Source organism: Taudactylus pleione, unplaced genomic scaffold, assembly GCF_031769625.1.
Source record: "Taudactylus pleione unplaced genomic scaffold, aTauple2 ptg000009l, whole genome shotgun sequence".
NCBI lineage: Eukaryota > Metazoa > Chordata > Amphibia > Anura > Myobatrachidae > Taudactylus > Taudactylus pleione.
In genome coordinates this window covers 2,961,368-2,981,411 of record NW_028284412.1, presented here as the reverse complement: position 1 = coordinate 2,981,411, position 20,044 = coordinate 2,961,368, and the positions used below count along the sequence as shown (strand labels likewise).

The 20,044-nt window shown below is 42.5% G+C and overlaps 1 pseudogene; it reads right to left on the bottom strand.

Moving 5' to 3' along the window:
- Positions 1-9,200: 9,200 nt before the first annotated feature.
- LOC148542716 (uncharacterized) overlaps positions 9,201-20,044 on the bottom strand; it is an 81,906-nt pseudogene continuing 71,062 nt past the window's right edge.

Sequence of the window (20,044 nt, the reverse complement as noted above, 5' to 3'; positions counted from 1 at the left end):
GGCCCGCTGGCACTTGTAGTTCCACAACGAAAGAAATACGTAAATAAACAAACTGACACCGTGAAAGTATAATTTTAATAAAACATACATGCACACTCACACTCACACATACTCACCTAGTATCCGAAGTAATCCATAGGGGTGTACCTGAAAAAAAAAAATCCATACTCACCTCTCCTATGCGTAGATCACGTCCACTTGTCCGAGTAGGCAATCCAGGGGTTAAAATAAAAAAACGAAAGAAAACCGAATCATACGGACTGAGCAAAGGTATGTGTGTACACATACCTTTGCTCCGCGTAAATGACCGGGGCACGCGTGTGCCCCGTTAGTGAAGGGGCCGCCAGCCAATCAGGGAGCATCTCCGTCGGAGCAGCTCCCTGATTAGCTGAATGCGGCCAGCCTCTGTGTTCCATAGACGTCTATGGTGAGAAATCCCCATAGCCGTCTATTGTGGGAACCGCTACATCATAGCCGCAAGATTAATTGATGTTAATCTTGTGGTTACATCAATGATACAATGTCGCCCTGCTAGAAAGAGTTCGGTGCTGGTTCTGGAATTTTCAGGGGACCCCTACTCGTTTTGTCCCCTGATTTTCCAGAACCAGGACCAGCTCAACAAAGCCCTGTGCTGGTTCTTAATATACAGGGGCCCCCTACGCATTTTGGCCCCTGTATTTTTAGAACAAGAACAGGCTTTATAAAGCCCGGAGCTGGTTATGCTTTTGGGGAGGGGGTGCACGTTTTTTTTTTTTTAACACACACAGAAGCCATCACGGATCTCACTGATCTGTGATGGCTTCTCTAAAACTCGCACCTTTTAATGCTACTCGCATTAAAAGGTGTCAGTTTACATAGTCCTAAACTTGCCTGCACTCGCAAATGCAGTAGCCTCGAGCTGAAAAGTTTGCAGGCTATTGAATTTGCGAGTTTCAGTACAAACTTGCACTTTTTAAAAGTGCGAGAAAGTGCGAGTTTGTACTGTTATTAAAACTGACTACCTATTACATTTGGCCCTATATTGTAATAGGAATTCAGAATTATTAGTTGCATGCATTTGCAAATACATGGGAAGCTGCTAGGCCACGTCACGGCTTCTCTGTCACTAGCAGTCCCTAACACTAAGGGGTTCACATCCGGGGAGCAGGTCACCCCAAAAAATGTCCAGCCGAGGACCCCCCCAGGGCATCACACGAAAAATGGAATAAGGGTGACAGTGAAGTGTAAAGTATAGATGTGTAAGACTACTTAATAAGTGTTGAAAAAGGGGTTAATATATATGTAATAAAATACATGAATAAAAGACAAACATTAAAGGTGATGTGAAAAGTAACTATGTGTATTAAGTGATGATGCCATGAGGAGGACAAGCCAGAGTAGCCTCGGGGGCCCCATGCCCAAACGCTCAAATTGGTATGACCCTTTCCTTTCATGCACCTGAATAATACTGCCAGATTGATTGAGCAGCTGCCATTTTTTGTTTTTTCTTTGTTTATTTGCTCTGGACAATTTGTTACAAGTTGAGCCCTTGCTAACGTAATTGATTTATTGAAGTGAATGCTGGTGTGTCTTTGGTAAGCTGTGTATAACATATGGCTCATATTAGAGGGGTAAAAGGGAACAATTATAAATGTATAATGCCACCCTGGGTCGGAGACACTGATCCCTCATCAAGGTTATTTTTGTCTAGTATGCTTCTTAATGTAAAAATAATTACGCCTAACCTTTACAATGACTGACTGGAAAAGCAAAGCATTGGCCCTCATTAAGGAGAGGTATAAAATTTCAAGCATTTTTTAATGTTACCTAGTGATTAACATTTAATCATAAACAAAGGGGCAAATTGTATTATTAGTATTCGATTTAGAATTATTATTGCAATCATTATTAGTATTCTATATAAAAACATTATACTTGTGTTTGCACAATGGATTTTAAATTAATTTTGTTGCACTATGTAAGTTAGATACACACATGACAAAAATGACTTTTTGCATAATTGATTAACCAAATTGATATTATGACTGGTCAATTTTGTCAGAAATCAAGTAAATGAAAAATGTAAGGAATTGCATTTTTAAATAACAGGGCAATCACTACTAATCATGTACTGACCTCTTATTTGTTTTAGTATTTGTGTCTACTTAACGGGACAGACTGGAAATAAAGTGATACTTACGTCAGATAACTTAATAGATTTTATTTGCACGCTGTGGGTGCAAGGAAACCCCCTGTATGCGTGTGCATGGCCAAAAAACAGGCATGGCCTCGCTGGGAAGGGGCGTGATCTTGCAGACACACCCTCGGTTTCATCACTCAGGGGGCATGCCCAGCACTCCTGGAGATCCTGGGCTGCTGCCAAAGACTCTCCCTGCACTGCCGCCTCTGCCTCAGTGACGGGGAACTGGGATCTGGCTTGTGATGTTAGTGTGCATCGCCTTGCTTCCTGTCATTGAGGAGGAGCCAACATTTTGGTGTCACCCCCTTACCTTTGTTGTAGCTGTCCACAACCCTTAAGCTGGCCACAACCCTTAAGCATGGGCCCCTACCACTGCATTCACCAGTTGGGCCCTTCATGCACCAGTCCAACATTGATGCCCAGCCTGGTTATGCCAGTGGTGTGACTTCAGTAGGGCAGTCATTAGATAACTCACCTGCCCTGGATTTGTGTCAGCTTATTAAAGTGGTTACCCCAATGCCTCCCTCCAGTTCTTAGGTAACAGCAGAGCACCCTGCAATGAGCAGCTCTGGATAGGCTGAAAAGAATCCAAGAGGCATCTGCTTAACTATCAAAGAGAAAATGTCATATTGAACTCCTGGGCATCCTGAGCCATGTCCAAGTTTCACCCAATTTAGTTTTTTTCTGTAGTTTTGCATTCTGGGATGACTGGCACCTGCCAACCACTACTGTAGCAAGTCCTACAAAGTCTCTATCACCAATTGACTAATTTTCTCTGGGTGACTCTGGGTGCCCTGGTGACCACGAGTGAAAGTAGCTCCTATAGACACGATAGACTACATAGCAGTGCATAGAAGACACATTTCTTTCACTCACGTATACATTACATGTGATTCACACTTAGGGCCTGATTCAAAGCCGCTCGCGAACACACACTGCTTGCAAGCGGCTCAATGTTACCCAACTGCGCATGCGCTGCGTCCGTCGTGGGCATGCACGAGCCCCGTCCAGCGACTGCAACTCAGTCACTACGGGGCTCGCTACAAGACGGGGCGGCTGACGATGGTGAGTGACAGCTCACCCCGTTTTGTAGGCGGGGAGGGGGGTGGCTGCACAAACACAGGTGTTCCCTTAGGAACGCCTGGCATTTGTGGGAGGCCCTACTGACATCACTACTGATGTCAGTAGTGGACTTCCTGCTCTATTAGAGCAGGAAGTCCACTTGGCCTTGCGGTAGCCAAGACCCTACCACAGGGTCTCGTCGTAAGGCCGATGGTCGAGATTATCGCGACAGCTTCCTGCCGGCTCACACAAGCTGTGGGAGGTCTCCCACAGCTTTGCGAGTGGCTAGACAATAAAAAAAAAATACCACGCACCATAGACCCTGCGAGCGGGTCTGAATCAGGGCCTTAGTATTAAGGTGAGAAGAGACGCCAAGTGGGTTTAAGCTTTATTATTGATTAAAATAAACATTAATTAGAAATATAATGCAAATCTAATTGGAATAAAATGAATTTGTACATGTCAAATCTAACTACAATACAATGAAAAGTTACATGTCAAGTTGGGATGTAATCATGATCCTGGCTGTTGGGAATCCCGACACCAGTCAGAATCCCGGTGCCAGTATCTCGACCGCCATCATCCCAATGGTAAGTATTAGGGGAAGGTTTAGGGTTAGACACTAGGGGGAGGGGAGGGTTAGGCTTAGGCTGTGAGGGGAAGGGTTAGGTTTAGGCTGCAGGAAGGGAGGTTTAGGTTTAGGGGTAGGGTTAGGGTACTTACCCGCCAGTGTCTGTATTTTAACCCAGTCAGGATGTCAGGTTAGGGATTATCAATGCCGGGATCCTGAGCACCAGCATACCTTACTCAATCCATCAAATTTAAAGTATAGCAAAAGACTAAGCATATTTAATGTTAAAAAAGCCAAAAATATAAAGGACCGCACATTCTAGCTAGTTATTAAGAATACCATTTGCACATTAAATGTAAAGCCAAGTAAGATAAAACACCTATATAGGTAATATATATTCATCCAGGGTCTGGCACTCCAAAACTCTCATATAGCTTTAGCTGGTGCCCTCACACAGGGTAGGTAGCAGTAGCGATAGTGCGGCACTCATGGCACATGGAATAAACAACAGGATACGGATAATGATTAACATTTCAATATATTTCTCATATTGTCATCAGGATAATTCAAAAACAAAGAACTGTACGTTTTATACCAAGTCCACCACGTTCACTGCTGGCGGTGGGACAGGGACCGCTCGCCTGCCCTACTTCCTCCCCGTGTTGATGGCGTCATCAAACTGAGACGTTCTCACAGAACTAACAAAGCTAGGTAATATATAAAATACAAATCAATTCCAAAACACTTACATAGGTAAATCATTTTTACTAGGGAAAAATACTTAATATGAGACATGAAATAAACAAACAATAAATAAATAAATAAACTAAACCACCTAATGGAGTATTTTACTTAATTGAAATTGATTACTCTCAAAATGCATTATTGTCATCAACTTCATTACAGATAGCTATTATCATAGTGTTCATAGTTTAAATCAAGATTTCTCTTTGTCTTAAAAGTGTAATTAGAGCTTCTAATCGAAGACCTAATTTAACACTTTCTAAACTATGCAAATTCAGATATGTAAGGTAATGATTATATACTTTAGTAAACAAAAATGTGTGTGCTGTTAATCTTTTTGATATGGTATTAATTAGAGATGAGCTGGTCCGGTTCTCCAGGAACCGGACCCACCTGAACTTCGTGTGTCTGAGCCGAGATCCAAGTCCGGCTCAGGTTTTCCCGCCCGACTTGGAAATGAGGCAAAAAGCGTCATCCTACCTCTGTCTGATTCTCATGGGTTTTGGATTGTATAAAGGTCCCGATGATCAGCGCCATTTTCACTCGGGCTGTGGAGAGTGTACAGAACAGACGTGCTGCTCTGTCTGTGCATGTGCTGCTGTGTCACTGTGTTGTCCTGTCGGGGGCTCTGGCTGCAGGCTGCTGCTGTGTTGTCCATGAAGGGGCTGGGCCTGCAGTACATAAAGGGGGGCTTCAGTAATCAGTACATAAAGGGGTTCTGCTGTGTCACTGTTTTTCTGTCAATAAAGGTGCTGGGGCTGCAGTACATAAAGGGTTGCTGTTGTGTTGTCCATAAAGGGGTGCTGCTGTGTTGTCCTGTCCTGTTTTGTTTTTTTTATCCACAGCCGCACCTGTCAGTATTAGTATCGGCACCTGCACCGACTGATTTTTTTGCTAGGTGCAAAAAAATCAGTCCGAAACAGACTTCTCTTCCCTGTACGCACAATTCCGAATAACACAGAACTCAAGGGACAGTCCCATGACACTCCCACAAGGGAGAACAGTTCCATGCAATCACATTGTCACCGCCCACTTCCCTTTTCATGCAAAGACAGATCCAGCCAAGATGGAAATGCACAAACCTGCATAAATTTGCTTCTGCACATGTGCTGTATGCTAAAACTCATTATTTGTGTTCGTGAAAAGTAGAGATGTGCGTGCAGTTCTCCAGAAATCTGAATCCACCCGAATTTCATGAATCCGGACAGATGCGAGTCGTGATCTTCCCATGTTTCGGAATTCGGATTTTAAATCCTAATTTTGGGTTTTGGATTGCAATAATTATATGATTTTAGCTTTTAGTTTTTAAATCTTTATCAATTTTTTTTTTAAAACCCCGATCCAAAACCAAAACACGTGAGAGTGATTTTGCAACACCAAAACACAAGGGTCAGCGCACAGATGCCCCTGTAAAGCTGGTTACACATATAAAGATTTTCTGTCCAACCATCCAACTAGTTGATTGGTTGGAATGAAAATCTGGTAACGTATGGGAATAAATGATGATCAGCAATTTGCTCCTAAAAGCCAGAAAACAGATGAAAATGGACGTTCAGACAAGTTAGTTAAATGTTTGATCTAAACAATTTGTTCAAACAACAGTTTTTGTCCATTTTCCGGCATTTGGGAGCAAATTGCTGATTGTCATTTGTTTCATACCTTACCAGATTTTCATTCCAACTAATTAACTAGTTGGATGGTTGGACAGAAAATCCTTACGTGTGTATGCACCTTAAGACCATCTTCAAGCTTATGCGTTCTACAGTACTTGTTACACAGTGGGGACATTTGTGATAGAAGGGCATAGCAGAACAGGCACATCTCAAATAAAATGCTGCAAAATATAACAAGTCTTATAGATACTCAAATAGACAACAGGGATCTAAATCAGACAAATCCCATTTCAAAATCAAAAGCACATAATCTATGTAATGATTCCATAAAAAATAGGATGAGCTGTTGGGATTATTGGCTCAAATAACATCTTTCTTACAGTATCTTAGCAACAAATTTGCCAAGCTCGGCATCATGGGGATGCCCCTGCTACTCCTACGTGTTTATAGAGTATAGGAAACATCTTCATATTTAATATAGTTACTATTTCTAATAAAATCAATACATAGAATCAGTAATCTTCTGTAACTCTCGGGAAAGTCAAGAAATTGATGAATGAACCATTCAGCAGCTGTTATACAATGTTAATGTTTAATTATAAAGTGACTTACAATCAAAGCTAGTATAAGAGACATTCTCACATGGGGGAGATGTACTATGTCTTGGAGAGAGATAAAGTGTTGAGAGATACTAAGAGATACCTTGGATGGGGAAAAAGTGAACGGAGATAAAGTACCAGCCAATCAACTCCTAACTGCCATGTCACAGGCTGTGTTTGAAAAATGACAGTTAGGAGCTTGGTTGGTACTTTATCTCCATCCAAGGCTTAGTACATAGACCCCAAAGTACCAACCAATAAGCTCCTGTCATTTTTGAAACAGAAGTAGCTGATCAGTTGGTACTTTATCTCTCTCCAATGCTTGGTACATCTCCACCACTACATGTCAATAATATTAGTTGAGTCATTCCCAAGGATGGAAAGTTGAAGTACTTACGTACAAAGTGCAGGTGTAGCATGTGTGCCACAGTGCCACCCAAAATGCTTATTCCTTTGTCTGCAAGGAACAGCCGGCCTGATTCAGAGGTGGACGCTAATGCCACCGCGAGTGCTTCTTTTTACGCAGCGCAACTGCATCTTTGTGCTAATGCTACAGCCAATGGGCTGTGTACAGAGACACCGGCTGTGGCGCTAAACTGCCACTGTGTGTAGTGTACAGACAGTGCCAGATTAATGTCCACATGGGCCTGGAGCTGAAATTTATGAAGGGCCTATTGTGTGCAGCAGGGGGTGTGACCAGCGCTGCAGCAGTGTGACTGGTGATGTGGGGTCATGACCAGTGTGGTGTAGGTGTGATTTACATAGCGGTGTGGCCTGTGCTGTAGGTGTGTTTTGACTGCAGGTATGCGACCGGTGATGCTGCGTAGAGCGCAGGGCTCTGTTTGCAGCACAGTTACTACCTCACGGCCCTTGTTACTGGCTAGCAGGGTGCTTGCACCCTGCTAGCCAGTATAACTGCTGCACTGCTGATACCCTGCTGTCTTTGCAGCATCCTCAGGATGCCCCGGGCAGTGTTGCACTTCCAGGTGCCAGCGGCCCAGTCCCCTCTATGCGACAGCACGATGTCATGTGCTTAGGGGGTAGGACCGGCACAGGGTGCTCTGGAGCCAGCTGATTGTGTGTGTTGCGCTCTGGAGCCAGCTGATTGTGTGTGTGTGTGTATACACACATAAAATATATATATATATAAAAAATATATATATATATATATATATATAATGTCCAGTAGTGTGGAACACTCCTTCCCCTCAGTCCCAAACTGCTGCGGTGCCAGCATCAATAATTTATATCATGTTCCAAAAGCGGCACACACCGGACTTACGAACAATGACATCACATCACCTCTAACACAACGTTTCGGGCTTTATTGCCCTTCGTCAGGCTGCATAAACATAACAAAATGTACCTAAAATTCTTACCTTATATGCCCACTGTCTAACTCTGACTCGCGCCGGGTCCAGCTGGATGTCCGCCTTCCTGCATGCCTGGGTTCCGGTCAAGCCGGAAACACGTCTGCATACTGGTGACGCAGTCGTTGCCTTGGAAACCCGACGCCTGCCAGAGGAAACATACAAACACCCCATTATAAAAGCACATGTAAATCCCACATAAATACACACCAATGTGTTTACATAAAAACAACAACAAATTCATCCTATGGTGTATGGACTTATAGAATGCTAACGGAATACATTCAGAGGCTAATCATGATCTCTAATTTTTTCTTTAAATCATCAAAGATTGGATCATATCTATATCAAAATCGCTTATTTAACTAGGAGAAAATCTAGAAAACTGAAAATACTTAATTAGAAAAAGATATTATAGTTCAATTGCTCATTCAGACACTTGGGTTTTACTATGTCCAATAAGTGGATCCACTTGGACTCTAGTCTCAATAACATTTTATTTCTGTCGCCCCTTCTGCCATCATCTGGAGCTTGGTCTATTACCATATGTTTTAAACTAGACAAATTGTGTTTGGCCTCCATAAAATGTCGGGCTACGGGCTGTTCTGACCCCTTACCACTGATGGCAGATCTGATGGTGGATCTGTGTAAGGCCATGCGCTCTTTAAAAGAACGCACGGTCTTCCCAACATAACATAAACCACAGGGACATTTAATTAAGTATACCACAAAAGTACTCAACCATGACAGATGATATCTAATCTCATATTTCTGTCCCGAATGTGGGTGATGAAAAAACCTGCCTGTCAGCATATGGCCACATGTCGTGCATCCCAAACATCTATAACATCCATTGGTGGGTCTGCAAACAATCTATGAGAACTTATTGAGTTCTGTCACATCTGAACGGACCACCCACTCTTTAATGTTTTTGCCTCTTTTGTAACAAGGTCTGATTCTCATTCTTTTGAGTGATGTTAAATCCCGGTCATTTTGCACTATGGGCCAGAGTTCTCTACTGGCCTGTTTAATCTCTGAATTTACTGTGCTGTAGGTGTAGACTCAATTTAAAACATCGTCCATTGATTCATTCTCCTTCTGTTTCAACATGTCTTCTCTGGATAATAAATCCACCTTGTTACATGCTGCTTGTAGAACATCCTCTTTATATCCCCTAACTCTAAATCTTTCAAGCATCTTTTCCAACTCTTCATCCAGTATTCTTGGGTCACTTGTAACTCTTTTAACCCTCAATAGTTGGGAGTATGGTAAACTGTTAATTGTTGCAGCTGGATGAAAGCTATCTGCTCTTAACAGAGTATTTCTGTCTGTTAGTTTGGAATAAATTTTAGTTGACAACTTGTTCTCATTGACCGTAATGGTTACATCCATAAAGTTAATTTGTTCGAGACTCATGTCATAAGTAAACTTGATAGGTTGGTCGAGACTATTGATCCTCTCGATTATCTCTTTTAGATCATTGTGTTCACCTCTCCAAAAAATAATTATATCATCAATAAACCTTCTGTAGTACACAACTCTGTCCCGCATGTCCCTGTTGAAAAAGAAGGTTTTTTCCACCTTAGCTATATATGCATTGGCATATGTTAGTGCCACGGGCGATCACATGGTACAGCCACTTTTTGCATGTAATAGTGGCCATCATAATAAATATAAATCCACCTTAGAGTCATGTCTAACAGGGTGAGGAAGAAATCAATGCAGGGGCCTTGGTATAGGTCAGTATTTCTGATCATATATATATATATATATATATATATATATATACAAAATGAACCCTTATATCGCGCATACACTGGTTCAGCTGCACCAATTAGGTGGACCTCTGCTAGTAGAGGACCTAAAAATAGAAATGGAAGAGAAGGGGTACCTTTGGTAGAACAACTTTGAGTATTAATTGAACAGAAGAAATTTCCACCACTTAGGGGGATTTATTGCAATATTAGCTGTTGGTCAAACACAACCCTCTAGTTAGTCTTCAAATCACCATAAGTTTATGTTTTGGATAGTTCATAAAATAAAAGCCCTATGGTAGCCCATAATTCTTATACCTGAATATTTTATTCTTGGTATATCAACAGAGGTAAAAATATAAACAATTTACAATACAAATAAATACATAAATCACATAAAACAACTTTTAGTAAACCTGCCCCAGTACAGAAGGATAGATGTTGTTATCTGCCACCTACACCTTTACAGGTATGAGCTCTTAGGTGGACTTCTTATGTGGTAGGTGCAGGTTTTTCAAAGCGATGACCCTACGCGTTTCATCCACATACGGGACTTCATCAGGGGTAAACACAAAAATGGAACTGGTCTGAACAAACACTTGATGATATGAAACTGGTTAGAACACTCAGTAGTATAAGCTTATTTTCTGTCCCTTGATAGGGAGAAATTCCTAGAAAGGCTTTTAAAAGCCAAGTAGTTCTTATAAAGATTTTACTGGAACGATTAGATGGATGTTTCTCAACCAATAAATGTAACCAGATTCTTTAACAGCAATTTAAATATGAAGATGCATCATATACTCCCAGTGTGTAAAAATGATGAGACCCAGTGCCAAGCAAATGGTAAAACTCTATTCAGTCCAATGAAGTATATGTATACACACATACATACACAAACACATACAATTGGTAGTCCAGGACTCATGTGCAAAGTATGGTTGCTATGGCGTCTGGTGCCCTCCTAATACCTCTACCTGTGAAGGGAGAGGACCATGTAGCAGTCAAATGGGCGGCACTGTGGACGGCTTGTATAAAACACTCTGACCCGTTTAAGTGATCAACGTTTCAGAACTGTATTTGTCCTTTTGGTAATCCTGATTAAAAGAGTGAATACAAGTTCTGAGATGTTGATTACTTAAATGGATTTTAGTGTACAAGTCGACAGTCATAATGTCAACATTCATCATGTTGACATGAAAATTTATGAAAAAATGACTTTGTGTGTGTCTGTGTGTGGGGGGGATGGGGACAGTGTTAGGCCCTAGGGCAGCGGTGGGGAACCTTTTTTCTGCCAAGGGCCATTTTGATATATATATATATATATACCAAAATTGTCCCGCACTCTCAACTCTGAAGTAGACAATGATGGGGTGCTACCAAGGATCAATGGATCCCACATAAACGCTTGAATTTCCAACCAAGGGAAGGAGGCACTCGCCACTTGAATGATAAAAACAATTTTTATTCATAATCAGTTTTCACACTTGTTGGGATTCATCTATATTCTGGTCAACGTTTCGGTCCCAGTCAGGACCTTTATCAAGACCTCATCCGAAAGATAATACATACACATGATAACAAAAAACTCTCATTGGTCAATCACATGAGTGGAAAGCCGTTATATGTGGCAATACTACTAGAAATATACAGCCTCATGCATCAGGGCTGGTCAATACTGTGATAAAGTGCATCCGTGCAGTGTGCTGAGGGTGAATCGATCAAAAACATTATTTGCAGGCCACACTTCCTCCATGTACCGTCACATAAGGCAAAGGCCACAATTGCCAGTGATTACCGCAATGCCTGGAGCATCCTGAGGATGCTCTGGTGAGTTGTAAGGGCAGCAGTGTGACCATCTGAAGCATCCTCAGGATGCTCCTGGCAGCACTGCTGCATAGATTCTGGCTGCAATGTGACATTCTAGGCACCCTGCTAGCCAGATGAGGCTAGCAGAAAAAAAGCTCAGAGGACCAGACCAAATGACTCCGCGGGCCTTATACGGCCCCCGGGCCTGAGGTTCCCCATCCCTGCCCTAGGGAATGGTTAAGGTTAGGCTGTGGGGAGGAGGAGGATAGGGTTAGGCACTGCAGGAAGGGTTAGGCACTAGGGGAGGATAGGGTTAGGCTGCTGCGGAGGATAGGTTTAGTCACTGCATGGAGGGTTAGGCACAAGGGGAGGTTACAGTTAGATTGTGGGGGGTGGGGGTTGGCTAAAGTTAGGCACTACAGGGAGGGTTAGAGGTAGGGATTAGGATTAGGCTCTGCAGGGAGTCAGGCACCAGGGTAAGGTTAGGTTGAGGCTGCAGGTGGAGGAGTGGGTTAGGCACTATAGAGAGGGGGTAGGGATAAGATTTAGGTATAGGGGGGAATACTCACTGGAAGGCAGGAGCAGCAGAGGTCATGACTTCTGGGCCACCTCTATTTGACAGTGAAATATATATATATATATATATATATATATACACATATACAGATATATAGATATATATCTATGCATACACATATATAGCTATATAAATTATACATATATATATATATATAGTTTATATAGCTATATATGTGTGTGCGTAGATATATATCTATATATCTGTATGTGTGTGTATAATTGTATATATACATATATATATACATATATACTGTATGTATGTATATATATATATATATATATATATATATACATATATATATATATATATATTTATATTGTGATAGGAACACTGGTAAAGTGGTCAGTGGTAGATACATTTGTCCTAGGTTTTTGACCTGTGTGTTCTAAAAAACCCCAGGAGAAAAGTCTGCAGTGAAGTAGATTTGATTGTCGGCTTTTTGAAAAGCCGGTTTGGGTCTTGGGGATGTGGATGTGAGGAGAACAAGGGCTCCATCCACAGGTCACTCCAGGTTTTGGCCTTTATGACCTGTTAGCAGGCTCATTAGGGTCTGCACCTGGAACTGGCTGATATAGGCTGTGTGTGATTGTAAGCTAGTATCTCATACCTGGGAGAGCAAGCATACTGGCTGGCTCAGAGACACTTGGTGAAAACTACCTGTAAGTCTTGTGTTTATGGTGGAGGCAGTAGGCCCCACTATTTCTTTAGCGAGGGAACCTCTTGTCTAGTTAGCGCCCAGATGGGCTAGTGTTTACTTTTATGTTTTGTTTTCCTTTTATGTTGCACAATAAAGACTGGTACCGATCAGCGAGTACGAGACCCCAGACTGGTGTACTATTTTTCCGGCTGCTGTGTGTGTGTGTGAAGAGGGAGTCCATCTACCCCAGGACAGGGACCACTAATCCAGTCATGTTACAATATATATAAAACACACACACACCACCCCCCCCCCCCCCCTTTACACTAAGCTGTGGAATGTTAAACTGAAGTGACATGCTAGGTGTCAGTGCCTTCCCTCCTGAACTAGGTGACTGGTCTGGTGGACAGTCACGGGACACAGCTTTGCAGTAGAACAGTACAGGAGGTAGAGCTTAGGGCATGTAGGGGTGGAGCTTCGGCGGCCAATGGTTGGCGGGGCTTTGGTCGACCAGCTGAAGGGAGGGGGTGGGGGTAACAATGGTCTCAGCTTCGGTTGCCTGGGCAATGAGCTGGGCTGTCAGTGGTGACAGGAAAAAAACTTTTTTTTTTCCTGCCTGCACTGCTGTCGGTGTATCCTGTGGACCTATTTTCAATGGGAGGCCTGGAGCTGTAGCTCCATCCACCCTAATGTTAATCCGGCCCTGTGTACAGAGACGCACCATCGGTCGCACCATGGAACATCGCACCAGCCCTATTGAAATGCTGAATGTCCATTTGAACGTGGCGGCTGAAACGATTGCAGCTGCAGATACAGACCAGTCGCTGACCACGACACGCCTGCATCTGGCCACTACCCCCCCCCCCCTGTTGCTACCCAGGAACGACCACTAAAATTTCCTCTCTCTGTATCCAAATTTGTTCTGCGTCTTCCAACCATCGAGATGCATGCGCAGGCTCAGAACATTGGCCGCTTGTGTCCAACATCGCTGCTGCGTCCACTAATGAATTAATCCCTGTATATGGTGTCTCTATGCTTTTTTTTGTTCCTTATGGATTAGAAGTTATAAAAGTGATGGACAAGGAGGGTTTACAGGAGACTTCGTAAAAAATAAAATGTTTTCCTGTTTTTTTTTATAATGTACTACAAGTCTCAGTGGATCCTTGTACTTGAAGTTCTACAAAATACCATCATGCTCCCGATGCTGTGGGTATGCTGGCACTTGTACTTCTAAAAGCACTTGCATACCCAAGCAGTTTATGGTTACTTGGCTTGCTGGGACCAGTGGTGACAATTGCAAATATGAGAGATATGTGCTGACCCGTGTGTTTTGGTTTTGGATCTGGATTCATCTTCGTGTTTTGGTTTTGCAAAACCACCCCCAAGAGCTTTGACTTTGGGTTTGGATCTGGGTTAAAAAAAAAAAAATAGTTAAAAACTTTTTTAAAATCATGTAATTTTTGTAATCCAAAACCTGAAATTGGGATTTAAAAATCTGAATTCTGAACCATTGGAAGACCAGAACCACAACTTGGATCTCCTCAGGAGATTAGAACTGCAACCCAGATCTGTCTGGATTCGTGAAATTCGGGTGGATTCAGATTTCTGGCGAACCGAACTACACATCTCTAGCAAATATATTGACATTTATCAGACCCATATTGACCCACAGGTAGAGGGTTGGAGAGTCCTACACCTTTCAGCACAGAGCTGGTTTTTCTCTAAGTGGGCACACATTTTTTTTGCGGTTCCAAATGCTCTAGGGAAGTCAGCCCCATTCTAAACAGTCTGCGGCTGGATAGCGGAATGCCATTTTTAAACATTTTTTTACTACTCTTAAGGGGCCTATCCACTAGGTGACCTGAAAGACGGAACGACTAGTGTTCAGACCTTCAGGTCATCGAGGTGCGGTGCCCGCACTCAACAGCATTCACTGAATGGTATTCAGTGCAGGAGTCCGACCTCCTATCTCTGAACATGCCGAACCTGATGAGCGTTGTCAGGCTGACGGGCATGTTCAGTAGATAGTCTGGGTCGGCAAGGACCCAGCGTGCACGCGCATCGCTGGTCCTTGCCAGCTATCCATTCCACAACTTTTTGAACCATGCGACCAAAACCTCCATGTAATGGATAGGCCCCTTTACACACCCCTTCCCTCTTCTGCCTCTCCAGAAACATATCTTAATCTAAATTTTAACATTGACACAAGGGATATGCATCTTTGTGTACATGAGCTGCAAAATAAAAAAAAACATATTTAATGGTAAAAAATAAAGCTTGTAACCATCTCTAAGTGAGCCTTAAATGTTTTAAATAGGAATATATTATATCTCTAAAGATTGGAACGTAAAAACCGTACAGTATGTCCGAAAAATACATATGGAATTTTTTGTTAAATAGTGAAAGGCTGGAATTCAAGGATTAGTGACAGGTATTTTCATACGTCTTTGTTAATAATCTCTTTCAGCATAACTGTGTGCAGAATACCTTTTCAATTCAAAATGAAGCCCTTGGTATTGTCAGATTTAAATTTATTTGGTTTTGAATAAAAAGAAATTGGCGCATTAAATGTAATGGCCTTATCGCTGAAATTGCACCGGTGCCCGCAAATTGCAGGCTATTACATATAGACTAATAGCTGTAAAATGTATTGGAGTGAGGTGAATAAGAGGAATTGGCTGCCGGATTTACATATTACAAGGATTTTTGCAATAGTTTCCACATTGGCTTTGGCTCTTTTGAAGTCACTTACATTTGATTTTATTTGTATATGTTCACATTTATTTTTTGTATGGAAATACTCATACTACACTGTTAATTATAATATTTATTTTAGAATAGAATATATAATGCAAAATTTGGATGTATATTGGCATCACGTATTCATTCTCACTTTGGGGCCTATTCTTCATCTGGCAAAAGGCGCAAAACTCACGTGTTAAAGATGAATTTTTATACTTTACTCAATCAGCATTGTGTATTATTATTTTCTTATAAGTTTTTGGCTACGACTCAAGATGTTCACGAATATTATTAAGGAGGTTTGCTGTTAAGTATTCTCCCATATTATTAAGGTTGGAGCATAAACTGTTATATCTGAGTGAGATTACGCTTTATTAGTGAATCACCACTTCTCACACCATTACGAGGGCTAATTGAAAAGTAATGCGACTGCTTCTGTTATTCTATCTCATAGGTAGACATGGTAACGCTATACTGGTTATTGTGAAGCTTATAAATCGGTGTCTGAACCTGTGGTTGGACTGTCGTAGTCTTCTTTGTTTGGTCACAGTGAGTGGAAGATCTTCGTACGTTTCTTCATGGCCGATGAGGAAGACGTGTCTGTGAGATTACGTCAGAGATGTGTGATTGAATTTTTTGTTAAACTTGGAAAAAGTGGAAATGAAACTCATGAATTGTTACGGCAAGTATACGGTGGAGAAACAATTAGCTGTGCTGCAGTATTTTAGTGGGGAAGCACTTCAAAGAGGGTAATATGAGAGTGACTGACAAAGCGCATTCTGGGAGACCATCCACCGCGGTTACAGATGTCAACATTGCCAAAGCTGGAGAGACGAGGCAAAACAAAAGAAGGATAACTTTACGCAAACTTTCAGCTGCACTTGGCATCTCATTCGAACGGGTTCAGCATATTGTGATAAAGAAACTGAAAATGCATCATGTGTGTGCCAGGTGGGTACTGTCAAAACCGGATAATTGGCGAAGACAGAATCTGTTTGCAATCAGACGCACAATGCAATTCAGTGCTGTTTTCCCCGCATACATACATTTAAAAGCAATGGTCCCGTAACGCAAAAAGGATAATTTAAACGCAATGTTAGTATATAAAGAAATGAATGTTTTCTGTAACTATGGCTTAGTAAATGACAATTGGACTGTGTTTGGAACCGTTCTGATCTACCTTGTTTCCACAGCATTCCGGTGACATCAATATGAAGATCAGAACATGCGGCTATGAAATATGAATGTTAGAGAGAATATCTATTTGAAATGTTGTTTTCCATAGCAGCTTAGATTTGCATGTTGGGGGATACAAAAGGAGATTGGAGACCTTTTGTATCCATTTGGAATTGTCCAATAAATGCCCTGTAACAGAATTCTAACCTTTACCAAAAGACAATAACATTGTGTAGGCCTATTTACATTTTTCTCCAAAGGACTGGTTATTCCAGTCTAAACAATAGAGCTAGCTAGCTTGGAGTAGAATCTAATTCAGGTAACCAAAAGGATGCTCCCTTTCTGATGACCTCACAGGTAAAAGGGGGCGGGAACATAGCATGCACACACTTGGAGAAACAGACTGGGACACACTTGCAAATTTGAGAAGGAAGAGAGAGGTACACTCCCTGACCAGACAACGGAAGAATATGGATCTCAGTTCCCCTGGGTTGTTGTAGCTAAGTATAAATTGTGCAATATTTAGCCTATTTGGGTGTCTGTGGCTTTTTGGTGTTAGTCTGTTATTAGCTTAGCATGGTGTGTGGTTTGTAGTTTTCTAAGGATATTCATGGGTCTGTGTTGGCATGCAGTGGATGATGTGTTGTCTGGTCTGTGCTTTTCATCTGCACTGTAGGGTACAGTGGTCTGTTGTCAGCATGCAGGAAAGGGATTGATTGTGGAATTGTTGTGATATTTGTGAATGATTGATGCTGGTTGATTGAGATCCACTGCCATGTGTTCTGTGTTTGGGCCCTGCCATGTGTTCTGTGTTTGGGCCCTGCCATGTGTTCTGTGTTTGGGCCCTGCCATGTGTTCTGTGTTTGGGCCCTGCCATGTGTTCTGTGTTTGGGCCCTGCCATGTGTTCTGTGTTTGGGCCCTGCCGTGTGCTTGAACGGTATCTCTGCTTGGGAGAGATGGGCTTTGTGTGTGCTGTATACTCATGAATGTGATCATAGGGTGGTGTCACGTGTTGTATCGTGGAGGTTGAATTGATGGCAGCTTTGAATGGTCGTGGGTGGTTGCCGTGTGGTGTTGTGTGAGTCAGATGGGTATGTTGTCTGCGGTTTGTTGGAGATGGCTTGCCTCCATGTGGGGTGAACAAGGGAAATTGTGATTCTGCCCAGTTGTGGTGTTATGTGGGTCAGATAGGTATATTGTCTTTGTTGTGGTTGTGATCATTGATGGATGATTTGCGGAGTTGCAGCTTGATGCAGGATGGAATTTGCCTAGGGATCATGAGGCTTGCAAACAAAGGAAAAACATGTGCTTCGGCCCTTCCCCCTCCCCACGGTCTAGTGACTACTGGATGAGGTCTGTTGTAGGTTCAGAGACCATGCGGTTTGGACAATAGGGCAGGAAGCATTCCCAACCCCCCTCACGCACAAACACGCACACCATCACCAGCCATCTTGAACATGTGCTCTCAGCAGACATTGATATATCTCTCATTGTATTTTAATATGTCTCTTTCTTTCTCTCTCTCTCTCTCTCTCTCTGTCTGATATTGCTCATTGTATTTTGATCTTTAATAACCATTTTATGTATTTTAACTGTACCTTATGACCTAATGTTTGTACAATTTATTTGCGCTCATTATTAGATCATAGCATTGTAACATCTGTACTTTTACCTGAATAATAATCTTTAGCGCTTCGGACCGCTATTCAACTGTCTTGGTATTTCATTAATGGTATAATCAAAATAGCGACATCTTGTGGTTTTAGAAGGTACAGGCAGGTTTTGTCTTAGAGGTTTATAGGCAGGTTTTGTCTTACAGGTTCTAGGCAGGTGAATCTTAGAGGTTTATAGGCAGGAATGTATTAAAAGGTTTATTTTTTAAATTTTTAACATTTACGAATTTTACAGTACCCAGAAATATCACAAAAGAGCAGATGCTACGACGAATTAAATCGTGCAAGAACACCGTTCGAATGTCAGAGAGGATACCCGATTTCCTGACATCGATTGTGATGTGTGATGAATTGTGGATTCGTCATTATGATCCAGAATCCAAACAATAGTCCAGTGTATGGAAAAACTTAAATTCGACTCCAGCCAAAAATGCTGTTCTTTGATGCGCACGGTTTGATCCTACAGCACTGGGTTCCCCGTAGACAGACAATTAATGGTGACTACTATGCAAACGTCATGAAAATCCATTTGCGTGGAGCCATGAGGAAGAAAAGACCAAATTTTCAGAAGAAACAGTGGTTTTTGCTCCAAGACAATGCCCGACCACATGTTGCTGCTGTTGCACTGGCAGCAGCACCGTCCATATGGTATGCAGTCGGGAAGCCGGCGGACCTAATCCCGACAGCCGGCTTCCCGACTGCTTAATCCCAGTGAGGGTTAAATGACAGGCATCTAAATCTAGACGTCTGTCAGTTTACCGACATCGGGAGACTGGCGCCCGGCATCCCGATCAAAGGGATGCCGTGTGCCGAGCGCGGATAGCCGTGCGGGGGGGGGGAGGGTTAGGTTTAGGGTTCCCGGGGGGGACTTAGGGTTAGGCACCCTCCTGGGAGGTTAGGTTTAGGCTAGGGGAAGGGAGGGTTAGGGTTAGGGTTAGGCACCCCCGGGGAGGACTTAGGGTTAGGCACCCCCCGGGGGACTTTGGTTTAGGCGGCGGGGAAGGGGGGTTAGGTTTAGGCACTTAGATAGGGGATTAGGGTTAGGCACTGCGGGGGAAGGTTAGGGTTAGGCACCCCTAAGGGAGGTTTAGGGTTAGGGGGTAGAATTAGATTAGTCAATACTTACCTTGGACAATCGGGATTTCCTCCTCTGCCGGGATGCTGCTGTCGGTATTCAAACCGCCAGGCATGGGTCCGGTGGTAAATCATTCCCTCCATATAGCCCGGACTTAGCGCCCTGTGATTTCTGGGCATTTGAAACCCTGAAAAAAACAACTGTGCAGAAAAGTTGATGAAGTGAAAAATGCCACAGCTGCAACAATAAGGGGGAGATTTAATAAAGCTTGGAGAGAGATAAAATTGGAGATAAATAGCACCAACCAATCTGCTCCTAACTGTCATTTTTCAAACACAGCCTGTAAAGTGACAGTTAGGAGCTGATTGGTTGGTGCTATTTATCTCCAATTGTATCTCCCTCCAAGCTTTATTAAATCTCCCCCTTAAAGTGATGTCACAAAACAGTCTACTGCATGTCTTT